This window comes from Protomyctophum parallelum (assembly GCF_964188405.1).
Source record: "Protomyctophum parallelum genome assembly, chromosome: 1".
NCBI classification, from domain to species: Eukaryota; Metazoa; Chordata; class Actinopteri; order Myctophiformes; family Myctophidae; genus Protomyctophum; species Protomyctophum parallelum.
Window position 1 is genome coordinate 28,267,404 of NC_139697.1, and position 19,844 is coordinate 28,287,247.

At 42.7% G+C, this 19,844-nt stretch overlaps 1 protein-coding gene across 1 annotated transcript in view; it reads right to left on the reverse strand.

Moving 5' to 3' along the window:
• The window catches only part of atxn1a (ataxin 1a), a 161,894-nt gene extending 146,001 nt beyond the window's left edge, over positions 1–15,893 (reverse strand). The window contains exon 1 of the mRNA XM_083779817.1: positions 15,781–15,893. The gene's annotated coding sequence lies outside the window, so the exon portion shown is untranslated. The remainder of the gene's footprint in view (positions 1–15,780) is intronic.
• Between the last annotated feature and the right edge of the window lie 3,951 nt (positions 15,894–19,844).

Genomic DNA, 19,844 nt, shown 5'->3' on the forward strand with positions numbered 1-19,844 from the left:
CACTTGCGGCATCAAGGCAGTATGCAGGGCATTTGTGTTGAAAATACTGTATAATATATCTAAAATTACATCAAAGAATTTCTATCACCATGGTGATAACTACAGAATTCTCAATTTTGGGAAATTGCAGGTGTGGTTGCACCGACCACACTAAAGAAACAGTGTGGGCTCGAATCAGTGTTGTTTTTGGCAGCAAATTTCTATTTTAGTTTAGTCATAGTCTTTGGACTGAAACTTAAATTTAGTTTAAGTCATATTTTAGTCACCTGGAATGTTTTTGTGTTTAGTCGACTAAATACCATAAGATTTTAGTCGACTAAATCTACAGTTGATTTAGTCAACTAAAATGTATTTTGGCGGAGCCTTGATGCCATAGTAATTACTGATTTTACACTTGCTGAAAATAGCAGATCTACAAGCTCACAACTCGTCGCAGCTTGTAGATTTTCTATTTTCAGCATGAAACCAAGTGTAAAATAACTTCCTAACATTTTAGTCTACTTTTCATTTGTTGACGAAATTGTCAATATATTTAGTTTTAGTCATCATAGCTTAGTTTTAATTTAGTTTCCATTTAGTTTTCACCACTGAAAAAAGGCGGTCAACGATTTTTCGTCTTAGTTTTAGTCGACGAAAACAACACTGGCTCGATTAGCTCACTAAGTACAGTATGTACAGTAGATGATGTCTGATGATGATGTAATGACCCACATCACGACATCACAGAGGGGCAGAATGATAAATACTAAATGTTTTGGAGTTACTCTACAAATAAAGTCGGGAAAATTACTATAGTCTGGTTGCCCTAACGGCAACGACACTAATTATCGAGCTACACTTTGTTGGTTGGTGCAGAATGACAGCAGCAAAACCTTGTTACAGCGATTAAGTGAATGTTATATTTGAAATGCAGCCAGGAATGGTAAATATGATTCAATGGTCTAGGCATCCTCTGAAAAGACGTTAGTGTTAACGACGTTGAGACTGCATGCAGAGCAAATGCCATAGAATGTTTTCCCTGAGTACTGTGGGGTGAGAGAGGGTGGGGATGAAAGCAATGCTTGCACACAACTGCTGCTCTGAAACCATCAATATAGGGCAGTCGAAAATCGAAATCATGGGTGACAGCAGAAGAAGCATCAGCTTAAGACCGTGGCGCGGACCAAGTCATAATGGCTGAGTCCAATACATGTTATTCTCTGTGTGTGTACTGTAGCATAACTTGATGTCAGTTTTGTGCATGACATAATATTTTTGTAGTTGTAAGCAGGCTATAAATAACACAGCAATAGTCCTGTTCGCAACCTCACTTCACTCTGTGCGAGTGTGCGCGTGCGTCTCTCTCTCTCTGGCTATGTCCCAGCCTGTCAGTTTGTCTCAGTGTCCCTGACCTGTCACTGTAGGAGAAGACAGGAGGATGTGAGATCTGTCTGACTGGCAGTCAGTGTCAACTCCTCCCTGTAATCCTCTGCTGGCACTGATAAGGATAAGGAACTTGGCACGCTGTCTGGAGAGAGAGAAATGCAGGAGAAGAAGAGGAGTCGTCGGGAGAATGACAATCCAACCTCGTCATCACTGAGGAAGAGCGGAAGAAGGAGCTATTAACTTTTTATTGTTTTTAATCTGGCACATTTTCGTTTTTTGAGCGGCTCTACAGCCCCTCCAACGTCTGGCTTTCAGACAGTTTGCCTCATCCATGCGCCCGCAAATCAGCATGCCCCCCCAGGGCTTGACGCTTAGCATTTTTCCAAGTAGCACGTGTGCGACTAAGTTGAAAAATCTAGTAGCACACTAATTATTTTAGGAGCATGATGATAAGTTATCAAATAATGTGTTTTTGAGGGGCGCTAGCTATACCGGTATACATAGCTTTAGTCCCCACACATCTCATGATTTGCCATTGACAATGAAAGGGGAATTCAGGTCAAATGTCCACTAAATCTTTTCCCCACACGTCTCAATATTTGCCATTGGCAATTAACGGAGAAATTTGGTCAAAATTCCACTAAATATGACGTAAATTAAACATCAAAACATTAAATGCCATTGACATTGAAAGGAAAATGTCATATATATGTCATATGCAAACGAGCAAATCAGCTATTAAACCAATCACAGCTAGGTATTCTGATGTACGAGATGATTCATGATGATGTTGTATGATGATAAGAGTGTCCCTCACTTCACCCAGGTGTGATTTTTCTTTAATAAAATGATATGAGGTAGGGCAAAAAAATATTATATCACAATATCTTTTCAGCAATTATCAAAATATTGATATTCATCAGGATATAATTTTTATGTTTATTTTTATATAATCTATATAACCAATTTGTTTTTATGCTGATAGACTATTTGTTTTTTTTATGCAGATAGATAGATAGATATCTATGTTGCTCATGGATGCATGGATGGATAGACAGACTATCCGTTTTATCCTGCTGTTCTATCATGTGATATTCGATGCAGGGCAAGATGCTCGATTGTGAATTAAATTGTAACATTCTCCTTGGCTTTGACTGCTTCAGACAGAACATCTGACACACAGCTACAGTAGACTATTAATTTACTAAGCTGGTAACTTACTCTGCTCCCTACCGTTGCTCGTTAAGCAGGTCACACAATGGATGGAGCACTGATATTAGCACTGCTATTATACTATAATGAATAGAATGCGCCCTGCTTCACACTCACAACCCTCAGAATGAATAGAATGCCCTGCTTCACACTCACATCCCACAGAATGAATAGAATGCCCTGCTTCACACTCACATCCCACAGAATGAATAGAATGCACTGCTTCACACTCACACCCCACAGAATGAATAGAATGCCCTGCTTCACACTCACATCCCACAGAATGAATAGAATGCACTGCTTCACACTCACACCCCACAGAATGAATAGAATGCACTGCTTCACACTCACAACCCACAGAATGAATAGAATGCCCTGCTTCACACTCACCCCACAGAATGAATAGAATGCACTGCTTCACACTCACACCCCACAGAATGAATAGAATGCACTGCTTCACACTCACACCCCACAGAATGAATAGAATGCGCCCTGCTTCACACTCACAACCCTCAGAATGAATAGAATGCCCTGCTTCACACTCACATCCCACAGAATGAATAGAATGCCCTGCTTCACACTCACACCCCACAGAATGAATAGAATGCACTGCTTCACACTCACACCCCACAGAATGAATAGAATGCACTGCTTCACACTCACACCCCACAGAATGAATAGAATGCCCTGCTTCACACTCACACCCCACAGAATGAATAGAATGCCCTGCTTCACACTCACATCCCACAGAATGAATAGAATGCCCTGCTTCACACTCACACCCCACAGAATGAATAGAATGCCCTGCTTCACACTCACACCCCACAGAATGAATAGAATGCACTGCTTCACACTCACACCCCACAGAATGAATAGAATGCACTGCTTCACACTCACATCCCACAGAATGAATAGAATGCCCTGCTTCACACTCACATCCCACAGAATGAATAGAATGCCCTGCTTCACACTCACATCCCACAGAATGAATAGAATGCCCTGCTTCACACTCAAATCCCACAGAATGAATAGAATGCGCCCTGCTTCACAGTACACTCACATCCCACAAGCTTGCAAGGCACTGTCTGTGACGTGCTGCCGACTCTCAGAACAGTTATTTTTGGCGCGGGACACCATCATACAGCTAAGCTTCTATACCTAAATGTAGGTATAGAACTGAAACTAATAGAATGTGTATTGCGGGATCAGAGCCTTAATTGTCTTTATCACGATTGAACGGTCAAATTCTGTAGTCGCACCAGTGCTACAAATTGAATTCTACAACTCGCACGGTGCTATTTTAGTAGCATATGCGACTACCTAGTCGCACTGTCGAGCCCTGTGCCCCCCTGTGACGTCATGTAGCAGCCACGTCTAATGGACTTTCTTTCCTGTGATGTACAAAAGCAAACCAAAGCACCCCTCACTTCACACGTGTGACGTGCCCTGCTTCACACTCACATCCCACAGAATGAATAGAATGCCCTGCTTCACACTCACATCCCACAGAATGAATAGAATGCCCTGCTTCACACTCACACCCCACAGAATGAATAGAATGCACTGCTTCACACTCACACCCCACAGAATGAATAGAATGCCCTGCTTCACACTCACATCCCACAGAATGAATAGAATGCACTGCTTCACACTCACACCCCACAGAATGAATAGAATGCACTGCTTCACACTCACAACCCACAGAATGAATAGAATGCCCTGCTTCACACTCACACCCCACAGAATGAATAGAATGCACTGCTTCACACTCACACCCCACAGAATGAATAGAATGCACTGCTTCACACTCACACCCCACAGAATGAATAGAATGCGCCCTGCTTCACACTCACAACCCTCAGAATGAATAGAATGCCCTGCTTCACACTCACATCCCACAGAATGAATAGAATACCCTGCTTCACACTCACACCCCACAGAATGAATAGAATGCACTGCTTCACACTCACACCCCACAGAATGAATAGAATGCCCTGCTTCACACTCACACCCCACAGAATGAATAGAATGCCCTGCTTCACACTCACATCCCACAGAATGAATAGAATGCCCTGCTTCACACTCACATCCTACAGAATGAATAGAATGCCCTGCTTCACACTCACATCCCACAGAATGAATAGAATGCCCTGCTTCACACTCACATCCCACAGAATGAATAGAATGCGCCCTGCTTCACACTCACATCCCACAGAATGAATAGAATGCCCTGCTTCACACTCACATCCCACAGAATGAATAGAATGCGCCCTGCTTCACAGTACACTCACATCCCACAAGCTTGCAAGGCACTGTCTGTGACGTGCTGCCGACTCTCAGAACAGTTATTTTTGGCGCGGGACACCATCATACAGCTAAGCATAAATTAAGCATCAGTCATTCTGTACTGTAGCCAGTGTGCTGTGGTAGAGCAGTCACTGCAGGCATCTCTAAGGGCAGCCATGAGGGGAGGGGGAGGCAGGGGGGGGGGCTACCAGCCCTGCTGGGAAACAAACCCACCACCAACACCGATCCAATTGGACAAACGTAGAGCAGAACGAACTCTCCCAAACCAGTTTGGACCTTTTTGAGTGGTGCAACCATTCCTATAGACAGCCATGTGTGTGGCTATGTCCCTGTGTCCCTAGCTGTGTCAGAGCACGAAAATAGCGTTATAGCGTTTGTTCACCACCAAGTGTCACTGTTGCACAGCCTAAGACACAGACAGGCCATGGAGGAGGGTTGTACAGTACAGTACAGTCTGACACTCTGAATTTTCATTTAGTTTCACTTCATTATTCAGACTGAAAGCCCTCCCCACGGCAGCAGTACAGTACAGTACAGTACAGTACAGTACAGTACAGTACAGTACAGTACAGTACAGTGCAGTACAGTACAGTACAGTACAGTACAGTACAGTACAGTACAGTACAGTACAGTACAGTACAGTACAGTACAGTACAGTACAGTACAGTACAGTACAGTACAGGAGCTCATCGATCCAACAGCGGTACACTAGTTTGTAGAGTGACACAGAGTCCTCTGTCTAATTCTCTCACTCTGTCTATCATTCACATGCTGCTAGAGGCCATTCAGAAGATCAATATTGATTACAGGTCACTTCAAAAATAAAACGCTGCCTGCGATGCAGCGTCACTAATTCCAACATGCACTGTGATGGGTGAACACACACACACAAACCGTGGTTTGTGTCACTTTTCAAAAGTGAAAAGTTAAATAAAAAAGTAATACAGTAAATGTATAAAAATCACACCCATGTGAAGTGAGGGGGGCTCATATATTAAAGTCTAACTCATGTTGATTAGGTGATGTAAAACAAACGGTGCCAAAACAAACGCCATTAACACTTTTTTTACATAGGACGCCTCAGGCCGTCTTAAAGATTCGAACCGAGAGGTGCCTTGGACGTCTGTGGACGTCCTAACACATCCTCAATGATACGGGCGAGATAAGAATATTCAGAATTTTTCCTATTATTTTCTTTGTCCGTTCGCTTTTCCCTTGCCGTATTAATTTCTAACGCTCTGGGCAATTATTAGCTTGCCGTTGACTCACATGTTAGCGCAGCGGAAAGAATTACTCGTATCTCCTAATCCAGGGCGCTCTCCGTGGTGATGAATGGATCGATATGCTGGCGCTTCATTTCTGCTCCTCATCCGTCTCTCCCGTAAAATATGAACGCTTTTTGGATCATATATCGTATAAATTTAAATGATCGGGATGTAAGGTCAACTTTGTAGAGTCAACTTTTTTAGGAAATTGTTTCCTGTTCATGCCTTTCAGAGTAAAAGCGCTCAGACAACTCCGGCACCCCAGAGCTCCAATTTTGAAGCACTTCCGGCAAAAATTGTTAACAATAAAGAGACAATATGATGTAATGAGGGACAATATGACGCAGATTTTCCCTTCATTGTCAATGGCGTTTTAAAATCAAACATTGAACTAAAGACAAACATTAAACCTGTATATATATATATATATAGGAAATAATCACACCCTTGTGAAGTGAGGGGCACTATTATCAGCGTACATCATCATCATCATCATCATACAACATCTCATTCCGGCCAATCACAATTTGCGTCCTCACCTTTGTCATCAATGTTTGTGTTATACGTAAAATTACTATGACGTAAAATTTCCCATTCATTGTCAATGGGAATTTAATGTTTGCGCAGACACACACACACACACACACACACACACACACTAAAAGCAGGACATAGGAGGGGATAGCGCCCCTCAAAAACATGACTGAGATTCATTGGTTTGTGAAAAGGAGTTACACACTGCAGTCAGTGTGCATCAGTGTTGATTTCGTCGACTAAAACTATGACGGAAAATCGTCATAGTCGACTACGTTTTTTCACTGACGAAAACTAAATGGGAACTAAATGAAAACCAAGCTATGATGACTGAAACTAAAACTAAATATATTGACAATTTCGTCAACAAATAAAAACTAGACTAAAATGTTAGGAAGGGACTAGTGGACAAGAGTATAATCCAGTATAAGTCATTTATCACTTGGTTGCATGCTGAAATGCTATTTTCAGGAAGTGTAAAATCAGCCATTAGGACGCCATCAAGGCCCACCAAAATACATTTTAATTGACTAAATCAACTGTAGATTTAGTCGACTAAAACTGCATGACATTTAGTCGACTAAAATTAGACTAAACACTAAAACATTTCAGGTGACGATTTGTTTTTGACTAAAACGGAATGAAGTTTCATTCCAACGAGTACGACTAAAACTAAAATAGAATTTTGCTGCCAAAAACAACACCATATATCTTGTAGTCGTATATTAACACACGGTACTAAACGATGCAATACAAGAAGAAACGTTGCGGAGTTGAACATTCCACATTTAAATAAATACATCTCCGTAGCTTTCTCTGAACGGCACATTCTGTGAACTCAGGAGTGACATTTCAAGTGGCTGCTATGGCGACGTCGCTGTGCTCAGCTTGATGCTTACAGCGTTTCAATTCAATACGACACATAAAGACATCTATGCAAGTCTCAGACTCAAGGAGAGGCCGTCCATAGGGCTGGCACAGGAGAGTGCACACGATTCACACATACATCCTGCATGCAACTCACACACACACACACAGAAACTCTAATTGGTCACATTTATGTGTGCGCACCTCCCACAGCGATCATGAATAGAGGCGGATGAAAGAGAAAGTTGAAAAGGTCTGAGCGAACCACATCGTTCGACCAACAATCTACTTGATCTCAATCTTTAACACCCCCCCCCCCCCCCCCCTTCACAAACACACATCACACACATTTTTCTCACATACTAACACCTTCGACTTTTCATTCATCCTTGCCGCCACCTTCCATGTTCAGTCTCCATCATTCAGTCCCACACTCGCATCACATCTCGGTCCATTAATGTCAATCTGTCTGTCTATCATATTTCGACCCCAGTAGAGCTTCTAAGCCGCACTTCAGTATCTCACCTGTCAGAGAGTCCAGGACACCACATAACGAGATCACACCATCCCCGGTTTGATCGCGGTTAATTAAATTCCCTCCGACCTGCGCAGCGTATAGTATCAGCCCCTCCTGACACTGTCCTGTCTGAATAAAGCAGGGGTGGGGGGTGCCCAGGGGGAGGTCCTGAAACACTGATGGTCAATAATTTCATGTTTTTCTTTCATCCCGTCACTGCGAAAATATGTCTGAAAGATGCAGCTTAAAGATGAATGTGTGTGTGAGATGAAGACGTATTGGTGACATATCTTTCACATACATTGTGAGTAGACACGTTAACCACCCTGAGCGGCATGAACGGAGTTCTCCGTCCGATCAAAGTAATGCTCGACGCTCAGGACGGAGATTAATAAAAGGACGGAACTTTATTGATATCAAAACCGAGCGCATCGCTCCACAGGCTGGGAGCGCCTGTTGGGCAACAGTCAGTCATTTTCGGTTGGAAATCTAGCTACATCTAGCTACTTCAGCTACATCCGAGAGGGCGCCTGGTGCATCGCTAAATGTGCTCCGTTGCTGCAGATCGCTGGGCGCTATGATGTAATGGTCCTAAATATCCCCTGGCGTTCGTGGTGTTTCAAGATTGACATTATGTCAATCTATTGCATTTTTCATATTGTTCTTTAGAGTATCATGTTACAGAATGTGATACATAACCCAGCACATTTTATATACATCCAGAGAGACAGACAGACAGACAGACAGAGGAAGGGCCCACAGCAAGAGCTGAGAGCATAGCCCCTTTACCAGATATGGAAGATGGGGAATTAAAAACACACATCATGAGCATTTCTCATTTCAGCATATGCACAAAGTTGCATATCACCAGAGAACCACTGCGCAAAAAAAAGCATGGAATACGGATGTGTATATTACAGGAAACTCCCGTTATACTTTCCAACAAACTCCGGTAAACTCCCGAATTGTATACCATCACACCTGTATATTACCGTATATTACTGTATATATATGCCTGCTAAACTTGAGGTTTACGGGCAAATCTAATGCCCATAATTGCCCGTTAACTCCTCTTTTCACACATTGAATGTCTCTCTGCAGTTCTGTCTCTACTAACAGAGAGCTTAGAAAAGCAGAGAGAGAGAGAGAGAGCACATCAGATCGATGTGTTAAGCAACGTGGCTTGTCATGGTGCACGTTCTGCCAACTTGTATTAGTGTGTGTTACATGTGTACAGACATGCATGGCCATAAGTACTACAGCAAGCACAGGTTGATACCGACCCCAGGTCAACACCACCCATTTTTCTCACACACACACACACACACACACACACACACACACACACACACACACACACACACACACACACACACACACACACACACACACACACACACACACACACACACACACACACACACACACACACACACACACACACACACACAGCTCTCATTGGTCAGTCGTCTGGCTCCTCCCCCTGAATCATACAACCTGTACCTGCATGCAGAGGTCAACATTATGTCACTGCATAGCTCATCTGTGAAAGCCACAAAGTACTCACTACTACTACTACTACTCAGTCCTGGAAATTTCACTCCAACTCTATTCCCCACACAGAGGTTGTGATAGCCAGAGAGAGAGTAATACGGAAAGAGAGAGGTTAGAAAGGCTGCAAAACATCTGCGATAGACAGACAGACCTTTGTCGTCATTGCTTACACGAAACAACGAAATTCAGTTTAGAGCTTCACCACTGGCATACAAATAAATAACCATACTGTGTATCATTAACCCAAAGTGCAATAGTGCTAGTGCAATGTAATAGTGCAAAGTCATGCAAACCTACAGTATGTACATATGTCAGTGTACATTTGTATGAATATACATTACATACTACAGTACACACACACACACCACCAGCACTCAGTGACTCTAACTCCCTGTTCTTCGTGCACTTGCCTGTGTGCACGGATGGCAGTGGCATTGACAAATGAGCCAAGCTCATCCAAATGGCCTGTGATTAGGACACAGTGGCCCATAATCGCCTCTCATTAGCATTTGAAAGTGAGTGGCACATACAGGATCAAAGGCTAGGGGGAAATAGCAATCGCATGTTTTGGTAGGTTTGTATTATCTATATTAACAAGGGGGAACTTGTACCCAACACATGGCAAGAAACCCAAAGCCACAACAGCTACTTCGCTATTGCAACACCATCTTACACACTACACCCACACACACTCACATGGCAGTGACGTCACACACTTACCTTCGCAGTGTTGCAACGCTATCTCCTCCTATCGCGCCCAACGCCAACACTCGACACCACCCGCCAAACACGGGTCATTGCAGTGCCACCAAAGATGCCTCCCGTCCACACTCACGGCGGCAATGCATTTTTTTACTACAAACATTATCGCCCCAAGCACCCACACCCCCGGAACACTGTTGCCCTTTCCCCACGCTAAATTCGCCAGGTCTATGCAAGTGAGCACAAATTACATGTGAGAAAATTCATTCACAAGCCCACAAATGCCATTCAACACACACTACGACTCGCTTACAATTCGCCAACCTGGCAACTACTACCCCGTCTTTTAAGCCACTCCCCTGTGCTGCTCTGATCTCCGAGTCTCCCTGACAGTCCTGTCCGCAGGAGAAAAACACAAGGAAGGAGAGGAATCTTCGCCTCACGATTTTGCTTATTCCTTCTAAATCACTGTATATAAAATATCGCTTACTCAGCGAATCTCTTAGTTACGTCAACATTGTTCTTCCACACTACTTGGTTTGTTCCAAACTATTACAATTACACCGTTCGAATTCGCCATTTCGCCTGCCGAGTACTTTTCATTGCGCACACACACACGCACACTAGGGTTGGGTGACGATACGAATACATCGTCAATCGCGAATATACGAATCCAATCGCCGAATATCTTTATTAGGCGATTTCTCAGGACGATTTAGCCCAGATAACCTGTAAAGTGTGAGCAACATGTGAATCAATTTGGCCCAGCAAAGTAGTAACAGCGGCCGGGTGGAAATCCCCCGTTATAATGGTATGCTCCCACACTCCCCGCACTCAGCACTGTCAGCAGCCAGCATCGGGCATCGGGCACCGCGGCACGGCACTGCCACTTACGGCAGCCTGCCTGGGAGCCGAGGGAGGCTGTAGCCTACATGTTGTTTAAGCTCCGGAGTCCAGACCCATGCAGTTTAATAATATACAGTCACAACAGAATGCACACTGCTGTCTCGTGTCTCATCACAATCCCAATGTGCCACCCGTGAGTGGCGGGGGGGAAAATAAAAAAACTGTCTACTAGTGTTAGTGTATAGGCACGGGGATCATTCATTAGCTTAGCGCTTAGCTTAGCGTGTAGCCACTAGCCAATACTGGTGCAACCCACTGATTGAACTTCATCTCCGCCTGTAATCCAAGTTATTTTTATTGACAACGTGAACCCGACACCAGCGCTGCAAAAATAGACAGATCTACAAGCTCTCAACGCGTAGCAAACGGCACTGAAAAACAGGCAGGACGCGATGCCTTGAGAGCCTGTGTGGATCAGCCCGGCCGCAGCAGCTTGTGGGCTCCGCTCCGAGCCTCCGACGACCGGTGCGGGGAGGGAAGGGAGCAAGTTACCCTGGCTGCGCTGCAGTCTACAGAAACGGACTGATCTACAAGCTCTCAACGCCTAGCGAACGGAGCTGCGAAAACAGGCAGGACGCGGCGCCTTGAGAGCTTGTAGATCTGGCTTTTTTGCGACCTGCAGTGAGCTGTTCTCACTTTACTTTTATGACACGAATACATCGTCAATCGGCGAATATTGGTCAGACGATTGGCAGTTGAAACAAATTGGCATATCGCCCAACCTTAACGCACACGCACACACGCGAAATTCTAGTTATCATCATTATTAAACTTAAAAGTACTGGTATTATTAATAGTGGTACTATTTCATGTATACCTTTCTAGTTTGTTCTACTTAATTTGTATACATTTATAAATTTAATAAAAATCACACCCATGTGAGGTGACGGGTGCTCTTATCATCGTGCGATTTGCTCAGACATGCGTAAAATTGTCCATTCATTGTCAATGGAAATTGAATTAACTTTGCGTAAGACGAAAATCTATACTAATAGCTGAATATAGGAGGGGCTATAGCGTCCCTCAAAATATAGGCAAATAATATAAAAACTAGAACAGTATTCACTTCACTTAAATCCGGGAACAGTAAAAGACAGCACTTCTGCCAATGCCATATCACAATATTCCGCATTATATAGTCTCATATCATCCAATATCATTGATATATTGTATTGGCAGCCCTAACTGGCATTAACATTTCAACATTCAACAGACATTTGCCTTGTGAAGTTGTGACAATGAAATCATATTTAATTTGAGGACAGAGTCTCTGCTTTTATCCATGGAGGGACTGAGAGTTGTGTTGTTGTTACAGAATTATGAATTGAACATGGTGGGCCCTATTGTAAACAAGTGTAATACTTTATGGTGTCGTTAACAGTTTTGTATTGAGTTGAAATGTACTGTAATTCTCCAATCTGTTAATAAATTCATCAATCATAGCAGACTGTTACACAAAAATCAACGGGTCAAAGTCAAAGATGAATGAGAAATGGTCCTTGTGTTGTTGAAAGATTTGAATATTCACAAAGAATACTGAACATTAAAGTTTTCATGCAAAGTGCATGACAAAAAGCTCTTTGCCCAAGAGGCTAATGATTTAAATATGAAGTGTACTCATACTGTAGTGTGTGTTGTGCCGGTATTAAAGCACAGCTGAACTCATGGCACAAGTACAGCTTTAATGGTCGAGTGGATCACTTCAAAATGAATACAATCGAACGCATTTAGACCTGAGGACAATTCTACAAATGCCTTCTAAATCCTGACAGTTTTCTGAAAAACCCACGTTTCTATGTTAGTCGTAGTCAAACATTTTCACGTCAAGGACCCCCAAAATTATATATATTTGGCCACCGGCCGCCATCTGAAAAATATGTTATTCCAGGAACCCCTCCAGCAGCAAAGATTTGAGTTAAAAACCGAAAGAATATATATTCAAATATTTGCGACACATTTCCACGATTTTTCTAAAATAGATCTACAAGCTCGTAGCGCGGCACTCGCACTATGAGCTTGTAGATCTGCTATTTTTCAACAGCTAAAGTATAACATAATGCTTAAAACACAAAGGGGTGTTCCTGTCCAGAGTGGGCTAAAGCACGGCCCCTCCAGATTAAACATGACTTTGCCCATTCTAGACCAATATGAAAAGACAACATCTGTGGCAAGTGAAAACTCTTGGTTTCAGGAGGCATGTAGGTAGCGTGGCCTACATACAGTGTTATGCTTTGTTGACAGGCAGCTTCTGGCCAAATCCTCAGGTTCATGGGAAGAAAGAACAGTGTGATCCATCCAGTCCTCGACAACTATGGCTGCATGGCACGAGGCCAAAACAAACAGGCTAACCACAAGCAATATCACACAGAAACCAACGTATGGAGAGACACATTTTTGGCTCAAGTCATCTCATTTAGATATTATTTATAGCAAGGCCAACAACAGGGTTGACTTTTTGTCTGTTCACAAATATATGACATATGGCTCCCGTCCAAAAATGCTTGGGCATAATAATCAAAAAGTATTGCTGTCCCTCAGGCAGACATGTGCAAATATAACATGCATGATGTGCATAAATTAATAACAATGTGTGCCGTCTAATATGTGATACCGGTAGTTAATTTGCATATTCACACAACATCTCTCCACGCATGTGAATATTCACAGCTAATCGAGTGATAGCAACATTTTGCTCATGACTGATGGGGCAAACATTATACAGTAGACATTATACAGTAGACAGTACCGTACAATACGCCATATGAATTTTAAACTACTGTATATGGGTCTGACTCTGCAGCACAACATGGGCTGATGAAGCCCTTCTTTCTACACAGTACAATCCTCATGTTAATAAAACTCTCGAGTGCAAATATGGAACCAACTGGACCTTTATACGGGAGAGTAACTCTGGGAGTGTACTAGCAGTGTTGATTTCGTCGACCAAAAAACCAAGAGGGGAAATGTTGGTCGACTGCCTTTTTTCACTGACAAAAACTAAATGGAAACTAAATGAGACCAACATGTTACGAAGGGACTAGTGGACAAAATATCCACTTGGTTTGAATGCTGAAAATAGCAGATCTACAAGCTCACAACAGGTCGTGTAGAATCAGCCATTACGACGGTATCAAGGCCCGTCAAATATATATTTTAGTCGACTAAATAAACTGTAGAATTAGTCGTCTAAAATCTTATATTTAGTCGACTAAAACTAGACTAACACCAAGACATTCCAGGTGACTAAAACTAAATTACAAAAGACTATGACTAAACTAAAATAGAAATGTGCTGCCAAAAACAACACTGGAGTGTAGCAGGCAGCCTACTACAAATGGAACTAACTGGACCCATAAATAATACTCCATTGGTTCCATTGTTTGTGGACTCTGCACTGACTGAATTGACGCCCAGCCTTTTCACAGTGTAGCCTTCCATCCTAGTACTACTGTCTGACTGTAAACAAGAGTAAAAATAGGCTGCTTCCACCATCACACTAGGCTTTCCCCTACACTACAGTGAGTGAGTCCCGTTATATAATGATCCAAAGCTCGGATGAATGACATCACGGGTAGTCAGTCGTCCAGGCAGCAATCACAAACCCGTGTGTCCTTTACAATGAATCCCCCCCCCACCACCACCACACAGTGTGGTGTAGTAACATAGAACACAGTTATAAAGACAGTTCAACTGAAGACACAGCAGGGAATTAAAGTCCTGCGTTTTTATTTCCAAAAGGTTGGGAGACCGTGGGACTGTCTGTGATAAAGCAGTGTTCTGTGTCTTTTTCTGTAGCCTATACCAGATTAATTAAAGACAGTTGAACTGAAGACACAAGGGAAAGTCCTGCGTATTTATTTTCAAAGCTGGGAAGTGATATTAGTTTTCTGTATTTTTTGTATACCAGACAGATATCTGCACTTCCGCGGTTGAGAGAGAGAGAGAGAGAGAGAGAGAAGGGGGAAAACAGGGGGCAAGCCTCGCTTTGACAGCTTCTGCTGTCAGTACAACAGTTCAAACAGTTTACAGCCCTGTTACGAAGAAAATAATTAGATATCAATGAGAAATTATTGAACGAGGAGGAAAAATGTTTGGAGTGGCGCAGTTACTATAGTAGTGGAGCCGAGTCAGCTGCCGACCCGAAGCTCCGCTCCCTTCTCTCTGTTCTGTCCCACTTCATAAAACACTACTTTGCGTTTTCACTTCGACATGACAGTGTCAGAACCCGAACTCCACACAGTCCACTCCACACACACACACACACCCGGTGCACGAATACAAAATATGTCAGAGTGTAAAACTAAAAAGTAAAACATTTCCTAAAGGCTTTTTATAGTTTGGGACGATAATAATAAAGCAGCGCGTCTGCGCGAGACAGACAGACCCTGCCTAGTTGTTTCTCTTCTCTCTCTCTCAGCCATTTTCCTCTCCCAACAACACACAGCTAAAGAGAGAGCATACATTTACAACAACTGGCACTTTGGTTAAATTAAAAGAGGAAAGAAAGCAATGTCAGCTTAAAAGAACCGAGCCGTACGGTGTGTTACTTACTGTGCGGACCCGGTGTAATGGAGAGTGTGTGAGTCTCTCTCCTCTCCTAGCTTTGCTCCAGCGCCGCTGACGGAGGAAACGTCTCTCCCCTACTACTGATGTCTGGGCTTGCGGTGTGTGTGTGTGTGTGTGTGTGTGTGTGTGTGTGTGTGTGTGTGTGTGTGTGTGTGTGTGTGTGTGTGTGTGTGTGTGTGTGTGTGCGCGCGCGCGCGCGCGTGTGAGCGTGTGCGTGCGCGCGTGCATAGGAGAGAACCCTGCGTCAAGTTGGACCAGCGTAAGCACTTGACTTCCGGTCGCTGATTTTTCAAAATAAATTACAGTTAAAGGGAAGTTCCACTCATTTAACAACATTTTACTGTCATCTATTATTACAAATGAAAACATGTGAGCAAAAGATAATACATGCGAAAAAGATGAAAACATGTGCGCAAACGAAAAAGATGTGCCCACAAGATGTGCGCAAAATTCGCCAGGTCTAGTTGTGTGAAAATAATTAATAATAAAGTCCCCTCATTCTGTGTTTTCTACAACTGTAGGTCTGAAAGAAAATCATTAACATTGTGAAGTACATCTTGATGACATCATCAATATGTACTTCACAATGTTAAAGCTGCTATAAGCAATAATATGTCAAACATTTAATTTGATTTTTTTGGGGTATTCAGACAGCCAGCAAATGTAGTCTCTCTGACACATCTAGGGGCCGCAATCTGCATTCAAAGATGTTCTTAGAAGCTTTGTCATTGGTTGAAAAAAAAAAAGCTGGTCGAAATGACTAACCAATCAGGAAAGGCAAATCGACGGGGTCATATGTTCCCCAGGTTCTATGTTCCCCACTTACCTTAGGGTTAGTGTTAGGTTTCTGGTTTAAGGACTTCAGTGTTTTGTACTATACATTTGTATGTATAAGTGTAGAACAAAGAATGTTTGTTTTTGCCATCTTTGTTCAACAGTCTGAGCAATTATGTTTTAGTGTATTTAATGGTAGTGTTAATTAGATAGTTTAAGTAGCCTAGGCAGGCCTAAAGTTCAATGGATTGTTCAAAGACTGAGCATAAATCAGAATTTGCTACTAAAAGTAACACTAAGACTAAGTTGCTAAAATACCTTTAGTCATACTAGAATTACTAAAATGACTAGGTTATAGGTGTCTGGTTTAGGTTTATTCTAAGTGGGGAACAAAGAACCTTTTTTGCATGGTGGGGAACATAGAACCTGGGGAACATAGGTACGCTCCCAAATCGACCAATGACAAAGCCTCTAGGAAAATCTTAATTTGAATGCGACCCCTAGATGTGTCAGAGTCAGACTACATTTTTTTGAGGAGCGTTCTACCCATTGCTGGCTGTCTGAATACCAAAAAAAAAGGTCATTATTGACTTGAATTACTTTTTTCAGACCCCTTTAAGATTTGTATTTTATTTGTATTAATGAAACAAATGTTGGCCCCGGGCACCTACAGGCTCCTATAGTCCTAATGTTAATACATTAGTATTAGTTTTGACCCTGCAAGAAGAAGGAATAGGAAACAAAAATACAACGTTTCAATTTAATAGCAAATTAATAACATTAAAGGTATATTCAGTAATTTCACTTAATTCAAATATCACTTATTTTTTTGTTTTGTTGTCATAATCCTCCCTACTATAGACCGATTCCATACCGGTTTCATGGTCGCAGCCTACGTATTTCCTGTAGGCGGACTCGACGTAGCTGCGGGGGTAAAACCCTCACCAGGCGCACCTCTTCCACTACAGTGAACGGCAGAGTGACTGATGTTAGTTTGCCTCAAACTTTACTCCTTTACCTGCTTTTTTACTAACACTAACATTACAAAGATGCCCAGAACATCGAGATGAACCTGTGTAGTTTATGGCTGCTCCAACAGTAGTGGCAACATAACAAATAAAATAAAACGGAATGTCTAATATCCACCGCGATGGCTGAGACCAGAGCCATTGAGTAATGGTTGAGACAAAGCAGTGAAGAATCCTGCAAGATACATAATTTCAGTCTTACCCAATACCCAATCTTTCTGTTTTATGAACACAAGGCTGCTGTATTTTATACCTCATACTAAGCATTTAAAGTATGAGGTATAAAGTACAGCAGCCTTGTGTTAATAAAACAGAAATATTTGGTATTGGGTAAGACTGGCGTTATGTATCTTTCACTGCTTTGTCTCAACCATTGCTCAATGGCTCTGAAAGACACTGAAACATATCTTTATTACATCACCATCGAGAGCCAGTTATACCCCGGCATTGGTACATTACGTCACTCTCAGTATATACATCGAAGCGCCGGATAAACCACATTACTTGCGCGCTCTGCTTGCGCAAGTAATACACCATAGTTATTAGAATATCTAGAGAGCGGACGGCACCCCCACCAATTAATTTGAATAAAAGTTGCTCACAAGCGCATGGAGCACCCGGAAGTACACTCTTCTTCCAGGATTGGCTCCAACGTTGGATGCATTCAGTGATTTGGGTGATTTAGAAAACGCCCCGGTAACAAGATGTGCACATGCACGCACTACAGTTGAGGGACACGCAACAGGCCAACAGCACGTACACCAAAGCCCGCCCCCGCTCGATCATGATTGGCGGAAGACCCCTCTGGATGAAGGCTGGGCCACCTAGCCAAAAACGAAACCTATGGTTTTTTGACCCCAGGGGTTAACTCCTTATATGGTCAGCACACTCTATAGTAGGGAGGATTATCACAACAAAACAAAAAAAAAGTGATATTTGAATTAAGTGAAATCACTGAATATACCTTTAATGTTTGTGTTAGGGATTAGATGACGTAACTTGTCCCTTCATTGTCAATGGCGTTTCTTAAAACAAACATTGAACTGAAAACAAACATTAAACCTGTATATAGGAGGGGCTAGCGCCCCTAAAAAACGGGACGCTCAATTTGACTTTTTCCTTGTTCCCCAGCTACGAAAAAGCAACACTCACATACTGGTATTTCGGGGCAACTGAGCTAACACGCTTGGCACTTCTATCTTTTTATTTGAGTGAGCCTATAATCAAAGTAGAGATGACAAAGACAATTATGCAATATTATTATTTTTCATCTAGCCCTTACTTTCTATATCCGCGGACCGGAAGTCAAATGCTTATGCTCGTTTGACTTGACAGAGCCGTCTGCAGCGCAACTTTACTGTCTCTGCGTGTGTGCGTGCGTGCGTGCGTGCGTGCGTGCGTGCTATAAATATGGAGCAGGCTGTGCTACTCCTCCAAAAATGAGAAGAGCAGAACAAACAACTACAAGCAGTTCCAACAGCATGTTCACAGTTCAGTAACTTCACGTGACACTGACTGGCAGCAATTAGATTGACCGTATATCAATTTAAATACAGTAGTGTGTCCACTATGGCAGGGTTCTCAACCTGTGGGTCGCGACCCCTCGGGGGGTCCCGAATTTATTTTGAAAAAAAATGAAAAAAAATAACTGAATGGCTGGAAAATGGAAATTGACAGTTTACATTTACATAGTACACATAGTGCATGCATAAACCTTCCTTAATGATTATATCTGGTTTCAGTATATATATATAATATATATGATGTATTTTCTCTATTATTAAGGTTATTGTAGCGGTCAATTTGTATTGGGGGTGGGTAGGGGCGGGAGTCGCCAAAGCATTTCCGGGGGTCCCCACTCCCCTGCCAAAAACGCATTTAGTGCAGGCTGGCCCAGATCCACATGTTTGTTGTGAGTGAGTGAGTGAGTGAATGAGTGAGTGAGTGAGTGAGTGAGTGAGTGAGTGAGTGAGTGAGTGAGTGAGTGAGTGAGTGAGTGAGTGAGTGAGTGAGTGAGTGAGTAAAGCGTTATTCATAGTCTAATATTTTCGGTGGTGAGGTGACCACCGAACTACAACATGACGTCACTGAGCCGCGGTGAAGAGAAAACCACCACCAGCCCCAGCCCAGTTTTTAGTCACCACTGCTCCACGTTATTACAGCTCCGGCGGTCACCTCACCGAAAATCCAGACTATGAATAGGCCTTGAGTGAGTGAGTGACTTTTTGCCTCTACCTTGACCATAAA